Here is an 11,799-nt window from a genome sequence, read left to right as displayed (position 1 = left end):
CGCAGAGTTTAAAACATTGGTAGTATATGTAAATATCATAATGTTTACATTTCGGTGTTTTTGGACTATTTTTACAAATAATGATATTTTTCATTTTAGGAAGTCCTTTTTGAAACGAATCATTGTAGCATGTTTATTATCATGTCTTACATATCATTCCCCAAAGTTTTTACATTTTTGAAATTTATTTGATAATTTTTAAAAGCAGGGTTTTAAAAATCAGAAAAACAGTTTTCAAAATCAGATTTTCATGTCATCAGATTCGGTCAACCGATTCGGTCGACCGCTCATATGTTCACCGGGTCAGTGAGGGCAGCAGAGTAGTTATGTCCGTCGACCGTCCGGCGATGAAGCTGCTATCGGCGGCGCAGGAATTTCCGGTCGACCGCCAATATATCCGTTGGTTCCCAACGGCTTATTGTTTCTGATGCTGATTTTTTTTGGGGCTGTTTTTGTCTTTTTGCTTGGGGTTGTTGGCTGAGGTTTTGGAGGTTATAAATACCCTCCTTGATCTCAGTTATCAATGAGCTAAGAAAAGTTTTTAAACAAGGGTTTAAGGTTTTTACTGTTTGTTTAAGTTTGGGTTTCTGTTTACAAAGGAGGAAGTTTTCACTGCAGATTGAGGGATCATTCTCAATCTTCTTCATCCTCTTCTTTGTGTTCATAGAGAAGTTTTCTAACTCTTTTCTCTAGCAATTTCATTATTGATTTTCATATTCTTATTATTGCTAGTTTGCTATTTGAGTTAGATTTGATTTCACTCTTTGTTTACATACACAACCTTTGAGCTTATTGTATTTGCATACATAATATATTAGGGTTGTGAGAGATTATAACATTGAGTTGTGCTTAATTGAGTTCTCTTGAAAACCGACACTGTGAGGTGTAAACGTTATTCGGGTGAACGTAGAAAACCCGGTTGTGATAGTGGATTTCTCTCCGGGAGTGGGGAGCGGAGACGTAGGACGGAAGGTCCGAACTCCGTGATCATATCTTGTGTTTGAGTGTGCTTTGACGTTTATTTATACTTGTGTTTATATTTCTTGTCGCCATTGTCATTAGCTCATTATTTATATGATCCACTGTGTAGTTCATATAGTTTACCCCTTGTGTTAGTTTTATATCCTTGCATATACATATATCATATTGATAGGATATATCATCTTGTGTTAGTTTATATATCCTTGCATATATATATATTCATCATATAGGATATATCTCATTATTCATATTGCTTATCCTAGCTTATATAGTTGTTATATTTCATACTTGCTAGGATAACTTGTTAATTATTTTTATTGGCATATAATCAGATTAGATTAGCATAAGACCTTAATCACCCCCCTCTAGGGTCTAACAATTGGTATCATCGCTTACATCCAGTGATTCATATCGAACCTATTCGGAAAATGCCAACCATTCTCAAAGCTCACAAAGAAGAGTGTATCTTTTATATGGGACAACGCCTGTCAAAAGGCTTTTGAATATATCAAAGCATATCTCTCAAATCCTCCTGTTCGTGTAGCACCAAAGTCGGGTAAACCATTCTTGATTTACATCAAGGCGATGAACCACTCGTTAAGTGCTTCACTCACACAAGATGATGACAACAGTCATGAACATGCAATATATTACCTAACTCAAACTTGGTGGGTACCGAATCTCGGTACCCAATAATTGAGAAGGAACGCCTCGCTTTGGTGTTCGCCATCCAAAAGATGCGATACTACCTCGTTGGAAAGACGATTTAGTCATCTCTAATGTTAACCCAGTCCAGGTATTCATGACACAATCGGCCTCCATGAAATAGTGTTTAGCAAAATGGGCCTTGCTCATATCCCAATATGACATGCACTTCAAGCAACAAAAGCTGGTTAAAGGATAGACGATTTGTAATCTTCTGGCGGCTAACACTACAACGGACATAGCTGAATTATATGAAGATTTATCGGATGAAACCCACGAAGTTAACACTACCTTGTATCATCAAGTATGGTAATTGTACTTCGACGGTGCTTCTCGAGCGACCAATGTGACGAGTGCTCCTGGTAATTCTAAAATCTCTACGAGAGTCAAAGTTGTCCTAGTTTCCCTAAAGAAGCATGTGATACCCCGAGCGTACTCATTAATTGAAAAATGCTTCAACAATGTAGCTGAGTACAACGTGCTACTCATTGGACTCAATTTTGCCAAAGAGCCGGGGGTCGAGTATCTTGAAGCTTTTGGTGATTCTCAACTAATAGTCAACCAAATACATGGAGAGTACAAAGTTATAAACCAGAGACTAATTCTGTACCACAAAGCGGTCGTCGAGATGGCAGACTTGTTTGAAGGATTTTTTATCGAGTACATCCCGCATCTCCAAAATGCATATGCAGATACACTGACGACATTAGCAGTATCTCTAGCACAACCTTCCGAAACAGAATAATTGGTCACCGTGAGAACTCACCAACTCTTCATACCAGAGTGCGCCTTAGATACCAAAGAAGCGCACGTGACCAGAATTGAGCTCGAACCCCGAGATAGGCATTTCCCTATTATTGATTATATCTTGCATGATATTTTACCAGAAGATATAAAAGAAAGAGAGTCGGTCCAGTGAAAAGCACCGATATTTTGTTATAATACGGCAACCCAGACGTTGTGTCGTCATGCATACAACGGTTTGCTACTCCGATGTCTTTCAACCAAATAGGCGGAGGAAGCTCTTAAGGAAGCGCATGATGAAGCCTATGGTGCATACCAACCCGATCCCAAACTCTGCGATCGACAAAGAAGAATGGGATATTATTAGCCAACCATGGCCAAGGATGCAGTTAACTACGCCTGGCGATGCCATACGTTACGTGTCAAGTACATACAAATTATAGGCACCAGCCCCTGAAACATTTGCACCCTTCGGCTACTTCATGGCCATTTGAGACATGGGGAATGGACATTGTCGGTCCTATTTTCCCACAGTCGGTTAAAGGTAACCACTTCATCCTGGCTATTACTGATTACTTTTCCAAGTGGACCGAAGCAATTCCGCTTAAAGAAGTGAAGACGAGTAATGTTGTCATATTCATCAAACACCACATTATCTATCAGTATGATGTTCCGAGGTGAATCGTGCATAACAACAGCCCTAAGTTTGTCAGTTACGCTTTTATCAAATTCTGTGGGAAGCTTAGAATTAAAGACGTCTCGTCAACAGTATACAATCCCACTACAAACGGATTGCCTGAGGCCTTCAACATGACAATCATAAAGATTTTGTCGAAGCTCGTGAAAACTAACAAACAAGAATGGGATGATAAACTTGGCAAAGTTCTCTGGGTCTATCGCACCACAGTCCGCACGCCTACTGGGGCAACCCCGTATTCTCTGGTATATGGGTGCGAAGCCGTCCTCCTATTAGAGATTCAAATTCCATCCCTGCGTATTTCTCTCGCAACAGGGATGATGACCGATGAACAACATAAAAAACGTCTTGAAGAACTCGAGATGTTAGATTAAAATTGCTTAGAAGCTCAGTAGCAAATTCAATTTTATCAAGCTAGAATTTTCAGGGCTTTCGATAAGAAAGCCCGACAGTAGAGCTTTAAGAAAGGAGACTTGGTCCTTGTCGTCGTTCGACGACTAATGATTCTCAATTCCAAGATGAAGGACAAATTCCAACCCAAATGGGAAGGATCGTTCGTGGTAGAAACAGTTTACTCGAATGGCCCATATCGCTTGGTCACCCAAAACGGTGATAAACTTATGATACCAATAAATAGGAAGTGTCTACAAAAGTACTGTCCCTAATACGTTCGTGATAACCTATTTAATGGGAAGTTCCTAGAGAATGCTATCCATGGTATTTTTAAGGATAACCTGAGATCGGCTGATTATTCAGGATGGAGACCAATCATCCGAATAATTCATTCTTAATCACAACATAGAAAAATAATAATTAAGGACCTCCTAACTGTGTGTATTTAATCATTTACACAAGATGATTAAAACCATCCCACTGTGATTTTCGGAGCACTTTCGTTGAGATGAGATTCAATGACTTCATTAAGTCAATCTTCCCTCATGAAGCTCCCATTGTGACTCTGAGGTCCTTCAAGGATGAAACACAGTTCATCTGCCTTTTAGTTAAACCCTTTTTGGTCATCGGTATCTTCCGGATAACTAGGATTCTCTTGCAAAGTGAAAGATAACAAAAAATCTTCCTTCCTTTGTCCATAATCCTTGGTTGATTTCAGTCGCCAGGATAAATTCCACCCACTCCCACTATATTTTGGAGCCTTCTTGCGTCGAGATGAGATTTGATGACTTCATTCAGTCAATCTTTCCTCACGAAACTCCTATAGTGTAATTGTGGAGTGCTAAATGATTCACGGTCTTTCACCATAAAATCCCTCACTGATTAAATTAATTAACAGTGAGTCCACAAAATTCTTCGTAATTGGGTCTACCCTAACTCCCACTGTGTCTATGTACTTAACTCTCCCATTGTTAAAGTCCTGACACAGCACTTGAAATCATAATCTGATGATCTATGGTGATAGTCGAACCTCTTCATAGTAAGTCTCTGTCACTTGACACCGAAGACCCCCACTGAGTGATTTGTACATATCAACATTCCCACTGTTATTTGTACATTCAATCCCACTATTTCTTGGTCAAATCTTCCTGTAGATAGGACCAAAACTGAAATCCCCTCTTGATTCATTCAATGAACGAGAGGTCCACTTTCAAAATCAGAATTTTCTTTTAATAAATGAAAGGCATCCACCCAAATTGAACGATCAAACCTATAAAAGTTAGGATTGTCTCAAGCCGCCACTTGGTTAAACCTTCCCACAGTTTACACAAAAGTTGAAAATTCATCTTGATAAATGAGAAATTTGTCTTCAGATCGAGTAACCAATCCTATAAAAGTTAGGGTTATCCAAATTTCTACGATTCTCATAGTGGAGATCCCACTCTTAGTTTCACCTTTTCGGATTCTCGAAGTGGAGATCCCATTTTGCGTTTCTTTTGTAGCAGGAGATAGAATATAAAATTCTTCCTCTCTAGCATCATCTTGATAAATGAGAAATTTGTCTTCAGATCGGGTAACCAATCCTATAAAAGTTAGGGTTATCCAGATCTTGTTGATTCTCAGAGTGGAGATCCTATTTTGCGTTTCTTTCGTAGCAGGAGATAGAATATAAAATTCTTCCTATCCAGTATTATCTTGATAAACAAGAAATTTGTCTTCATATCGGGTAACCAATCCTATAAAAGTTAGGGTCATCCAGATCTTGTCAATTCTCAGAGTGGAAATCTCACTTTGAGTTTTTTTTATAGAAGATAGAATATAAAAATTCTTCCTCTCTAACATTGGGTTCCTCTTTACCCCTAGAGAAAACACAACCTTTCCATAACCACAATTCATGATTTTTACGCATGGGGGAATTTAACTCGACTCACCTTAAATAGAGATAAGTCTGCATCTAACACATGCTGTCGGTTAGTCCTTTGCCATAAAAAGGACGTCATAATTTATGTCTGGGGAAATTTGTATCGATCCCTAAATAAAGATAAGTCTACGCCTAACACGTGTTTCTAGTTAATTTTTTTAGTAAAAAAAATACCAGAATTCATATATAGGGGAATTTATCTCGATCTCTAAATAGAGATAAGTCTATGCCTAATATCCGTTGCCGGGTGTTTCGTTCCTGTGAAGATGATAAAGTCTATGTATTCAAAATCATATCATCAAGTCTAAGAGATTTTATTCTCTTAGCGCAACGTTACATGTCAAACAGGTTTTAACAATTCACATGCTAGCTTGATTCAAACAATAATCGGTAAAGGTGCGTCAAATCCGTTGAGGGCTGAGGGTTTGCCAAAAATCCTATGAGCATCCCACGAGGGTTGATTAAGTCTATATATTCAAAATCATAGTACTAAGTATAAAATAATTCATTCTTTTAGCACAACATTACATACGAAATGGACTTAAACAATCTGCATGCTTGCCCGATTCAAATAGTAATCAGTAAAGACACACCAAATCCGTTGACGGCTGAGGGTTTGCCAAAAATCCTACAAATATTATGATTATTTATCCAAGATGGGATGAAGATCGTAATAAAAATAGAAATGCACTAAATAAAAGACTTTGTTTTTATTAGTAAAGTCCAATCAAAATGAAGATACAAGAGCGAAGACTATCAACCCGAATGCAATCTATGACTGAGAATCCGAAGTTCCAACCTAGAGAGCTTACCTTCATAAGTCTGCTCAAGCTTAGCCTATAGATCAGCTTGAATATGTTTGGGTCAGAAATTGTTATTTTCATTGTCATCGAATCTATTATAACTTCAGTCGTTATAATAAACTCAAATAAAAAAAGTTGATCTTTTTATAAGATCTCCTTAAACAATAAAAATAAAAGATTACAATTTCTTCAAACAACACATAATAGATGTTTATCGCCTATTGTTTGTGTGGGAACTTTGCCTATGCCAGGAACGTTGATATTCGTTGATCACCACAGATCAGATCTGATTGACAGATTGATAATCAAAGCTCCTACTTCACGAAAAAAGTATTCACAGAAGTGGTAATCCCGACTAAGCAAGATTACGACTCTTCTCGGGATTAAGACCAAGCTTAAATCCGGAGGAATGAGGAGAAATAGGTCTTAGATCTCTCGAACTCTCTCTTTTTTTATTGAGCAGCCTCGCCAAGATCTGCTAACCCTCTGAAATTGGTGCTCCACTCTCCAATTTGGCAGCACTTCGCCCTCTTGATTTCCAGCCCTCTTGATTTATAGGCTTCGGTTGAGGGGTTTTTGGATAAGAATGATAGATTTAGCCTTATCTTCAGTTAACAACCATATAACCATGTTTAGAGATGACATTTAGGCAGTTAGTATTGGCCTCTTTGTTTTGAGGATGTTTAACAAATAATTTACCACTAATATTGTTTGTCTAGTGTTTGTATATTTCTATTTATTATAGATAAACAACATGTTGGAGGATGGATGGAATTGTGCATTCACGATCATATCCAATGGAGGTTGGCGGAATTGTGGAGTGAAGCCTTACAATTCAAGTTAAAGATTCAAGTTCAAGCTTTATCCGTGAGTGTACTAAGATAAAGCTTCAATGAAGATCACAAGCATGGGTAATTTAGTTTAGGAGTTTATATTATGTGTGTTAAGTCATTTAAGCTCAATATAATATGCACATATATTTTATTGGTTTCTTTGTGTATATATATATATTTTTAATATGAAACAATTGAATATAATTAGAAAACATATTTTTGTTTCATACTTACATGCATATATATGATTTTATCAATTAGTTCAATGAAATCATGTTTTAGTGCATTATATGTGTATTTTGCTAAAATACTTTATTCATTGTTTATAGACTTCATAACAATAGTTTACATCTTTCTTCAAGTCTATAAAATCATTTTGTAATGTTTTAAAATATGGTTAAACTAAAATATCAAAACTCATATGTTTACATTTTTATGTTTTGGACTATTTTACAAAATAATGATATTTTACATTTGGTAGGTCCTTTTTAAAAACCAGTTTTTATAGCATGTGTATTATCATGTCTACAATCATTTTCCAAAGTTTTAAATTTTTGAAATTTATTTGATATTTTTAAACAGGGTTTTAAATCAGAAAAACTGCTTACAAAACTATCATTTTCATATATCTGTTTGCGATCGACCCCCACGGTCGAACGCGCCTTTGATTTACTCTGTAGATCCAGCAAAGACTTTCGCGGTCGACTGTGATGGTCGACCGTCAAGCTAAAAATTCCCACGGTCCAGTCTCTAACATGGCTCGTGATCGACCGTGAGAATTTCACGGTCGACCGCCGTATGCCCAACGGCTCTTTTTGTACAGAATCTAAAAAATCTTTCTGTTGGTTCTTGGGGGATTTGGTTAGGGGTTTTGCTATTCTGTTGGTTTCTCTTCCTATATAAACCCCTCAAACCCCAACTACCAATATCATCTAAGAAATGTTTTAACAAAGTTTTAACAAGGGTTTAAGTGTTGTTTAAGTTTGTTTAAGAAGCTTTTAAGCATTTGGAAGTTTGAGTTTGTAAAATCAATCTCACAAGAGCTTGAGGAAATCATCTATTGGTGTTTGGGCATCCAACTATTCTCCCTCTACCTCTTGATCTATTGAGAAGTTTTCTAAACTCTATTTCTAGCTTTACATCTATTTATTTGATTATCATTTTATTAAAGCTAGTTTTATATTGAGTTTAGTTGATTTGATTTCACTCGGTGTTTACACACACCCACTTGAGCTTATTGTATTTGCATACATTGTATATTTAGGTTGGTGAGAGTTGTAACAATTGAGTGTGAGCTTTCATTGTGTTCTCATCCATATTAGAGAACAATCATTTATTATAATTATGCTTATTGTGAGGATCACCTTGTAATACACTTGTACACCGAGAGAAGTGTGTGGCGAGAGTCGGGGATCTTCCTAAGAGGAGTGGCGTCAGTTGACGAACCTAGCGAGAGGTTGTATCCAAGCACTTGAGAGAGATACATCTAGTTCCAACACTTGAGAGGGTGTAGAGTGGGATTGCAAGAGTGTGTGAGTTGTAGAGTTTTTGGTAAACTAGAAAACCGTATTGTGAGGTGTAAATGTTGTTCTGGTAAACGTAAAAAACCCGGTTGTGATAGTGAAGATCTCCTCGAGGTGAGGAGCGGAGACGTAGGTCGTGGGGACCGAACTCCGTAGTCATATCGTTTGTTTTTTATTGCATTGGCGTACTTATTTTTATGTTCATATCTTATATCACCTTTGTATATTGCTTGTTGATTATATTACCCACTATCTAGTTTAGATTGTTTACCCTTGTGTTAATTATTTATCCTTGCATATATCTCATAGTATAACTCATTGCTAGGATATTTACCTTTGTTCATATTGCTTATTCTTGCTTGTAACATATTGTATATCTCTCTTGAAATAATAATTTGTTAATTAGTTTTAATTGGCATAAAATTAGATTAGATTAGCATAAGACCCTAATTACCCCCTCCCCACTCTAGGGTCTAACAATTGGTATCAGAGCTTGGTGCTCTTTGATTTAAGGTCTAATCGCCTTGAGTTAAAGATCCAAGTTATCTTTTTATGCTAATCTTGTTTTGATTGCATTTGTATCTTGCTTGTATATTTTTACAAATTATGGATATGAATGATGCATCTTGTTTAGGCTATGATTCTAGTATTGCTCCTAAATTCAATATTTTCCCCTATGCTCAATAGTATTTTAGATTCAAAATATTTGTTCAATCTAAAAATATCGATTTATGGGAAGTCATTAATTGTGCTTATATTGTTCCCATATTGGAGAAATCCAAGTGGAGCAAACATGATAAAAGGATGTTTACAATGAACAAGATTTTGTTAGAATATTTGCTAAATGCTCTTAATTCATCTATGTCTAACAAGTTTGTTCATTTTGATAGTGCTTACAAACTTTGAAAATTTATTGAAGCACGTCAAGGGGACTTGGAGGCAATCCGACAAGCTTTGGAGGATTCTTCTTCAAGTTCATGTGGAGCATCATGCACACGGTCACAAGAGGATAATTCTTGTGTAGTAAGCGATTCCGATTTCGATAATGATTTATCTATTGATTGAGAAATTATCGCATGCCTACACTAAATTGCAAAATAATTTTATTGATCTCAAAAGCAAGCATGTTAGTTTAAAATCCAATCATGAGAAGCTAGCCTCCAATTTTGATATCATTTCTCAAGAAAATGTTGCTCTTAAAGAAATTAATAATATGTTAAAATTGGAAAATAAAAAATTGACTTCATCCATTTCTAGCTTAACTCATGCTAATAAAGATACCATGCTAGAAGTAGAATGCATTAGAAATGAATTTGATTCTTTTAAGAATAACCATACATGCTCTACTTCTATTATCAATGATGTTGTGACCAATAATAAATTGAATCTTGTGAAAAACCACATATCATGCTTAGATTCAACTTTTAACACATGCATTGATAATCATAAGAAACTTATGGACAAATGTCCTAAATCTAGTGCTATAACTTATAAATCACCTACACACTATGCACACTTGTATAGCAAAGTTTACAAGTGCTTCATTTGTGGTAATAAAGGCCATTTAGCTAAATTTTACTATGATGCACACAAATATAAAAATGTCAATGCTTCTTGTGCATCTCATCAAGTCTCTTCATCACATGTACACACACATACACCTATTGTTCATCATAAGCATGCTCATGTGTATCATTATGATCTTTGTGGTCGTTTTGGTCATTTGGCCGAATATTGTTTTGATTTAAAAAGAAAATCTTATTTGCCAAATGTTTCTAGTAGACCACATATTTTTAAATGTGATGTTTGTGGTAGATATGGCCACTTAGGAAAGTTTTGTTTTGATAATGTTTTACATTTGTAAAATAATCCTAAAAGATCATCTATGTTTGCAAATGTTTCCCGTGCACGAGCTAAAGGTCCACAAAAACAAATGGATCTCTTTCATTGCACAAATTATAATCGGAAGGGTCATTTAAGTAAATATTGTTTTGACCGTGTTAGTGCACCACATATGCCCATGAGGGTTCATAACCCTAGGGCTTTGAGCCTTAATGATAGGGGTCATGTTCCTAAACAAACCGGCACCAAGAATACTTGGGTGCCAAAATAATTTTTAAGCCAAGAATTTTAGTACTTTTATTTTTCTTTTTCTTGGTTTTAAAAAATGTATTTTAAACTTTTATGAAAACAACTCCTTTTATTGGTCAAATTCTTTTGTTTTCATGATTATTGGTTTTGTTTTGATGAGATGTTTATATTTATATAACCCTCCGGGTTTATTGGGTGTTTATTTCCAAATCATGTTTACCGGGTGCTTAAATGTTTATATGGGTTGTTACTAGCTCAAGAGCTAGATATAGTTATCTCTTTTGATTTTTAAAAATCAATAGTGGTTTGGTTTTATACTCTTAAAAATGTTTTTTTAAAATCCATAATTCATAATTCTTGTATGTTACTTTTGAACTATGAAAATTTTGCTTTGATTTGTTCTTTTGAATTCATTATATAAGCACAAATAGATGATTCAAATTTCAAATATGCTTTATAATGTATTCTTTATGTGGTTTGATCAAGTTTTACAAAGAAAATTTCCTTTTTTGATCAAACATTGTTTTTGGACTTAAATCTTGATTTATGATTTCATTAATTAATTTGTTTTCATTTGAAAACTTTTTGCATGATTCTCATGTTCTATCTTTTGATTTCATAAATCTATTTTTATACACTATGTTTTTAAAATTGTGTAATGAGACACTTCTTTCATATTTATATTTGTTCTCATTATCTTTTTTGTATGTGAGTTATGTTTAGCATATTTTTAATCTATGCTTTCTCATATATGTATGCCTTAGCATTCATTTCATACATTCATGAGGCATTTTGAATTTTTAATCTATGCTTTCTCATATATGTATGCCTTAGCATTCATTTCATACATTCATGAGGCATTTTGATAGGGGGAGCAATCCCTATATCATTTCATACATTCATGAGGCATTTTGATAGGGGGAGCAATCCCTATATCTTTCTATGTATTATACTCACCCATGTTTATAGGTAGGAGGAGCTTTCGCTCTCTTTCATCTATATGATTTTTCCTCTTTTTGATGTTGTCAAAGGGGGAGAAATATTATGAGTATACTCTTTCCTTATTATGCATGATAATTATAATATTGTACATTTGTACATTTATTTT

This window comes from Asparagus officinalis, chromosome 10 (assembly GCF_001876935.1).
Source record: "Asparagus officinalis chromosome 10, Aspof.V1, whole genome shotgun sequence".
Taxonomy (NCBI): Eukaryota; Viridiplantae; Streptophyta; class Magnoliopsida; order Asparagales; family Asparagaceae; genus Asparagus; species Asparagus officinalis.
Note: the sequence above shows the minus strand (reverse complement) of the source record.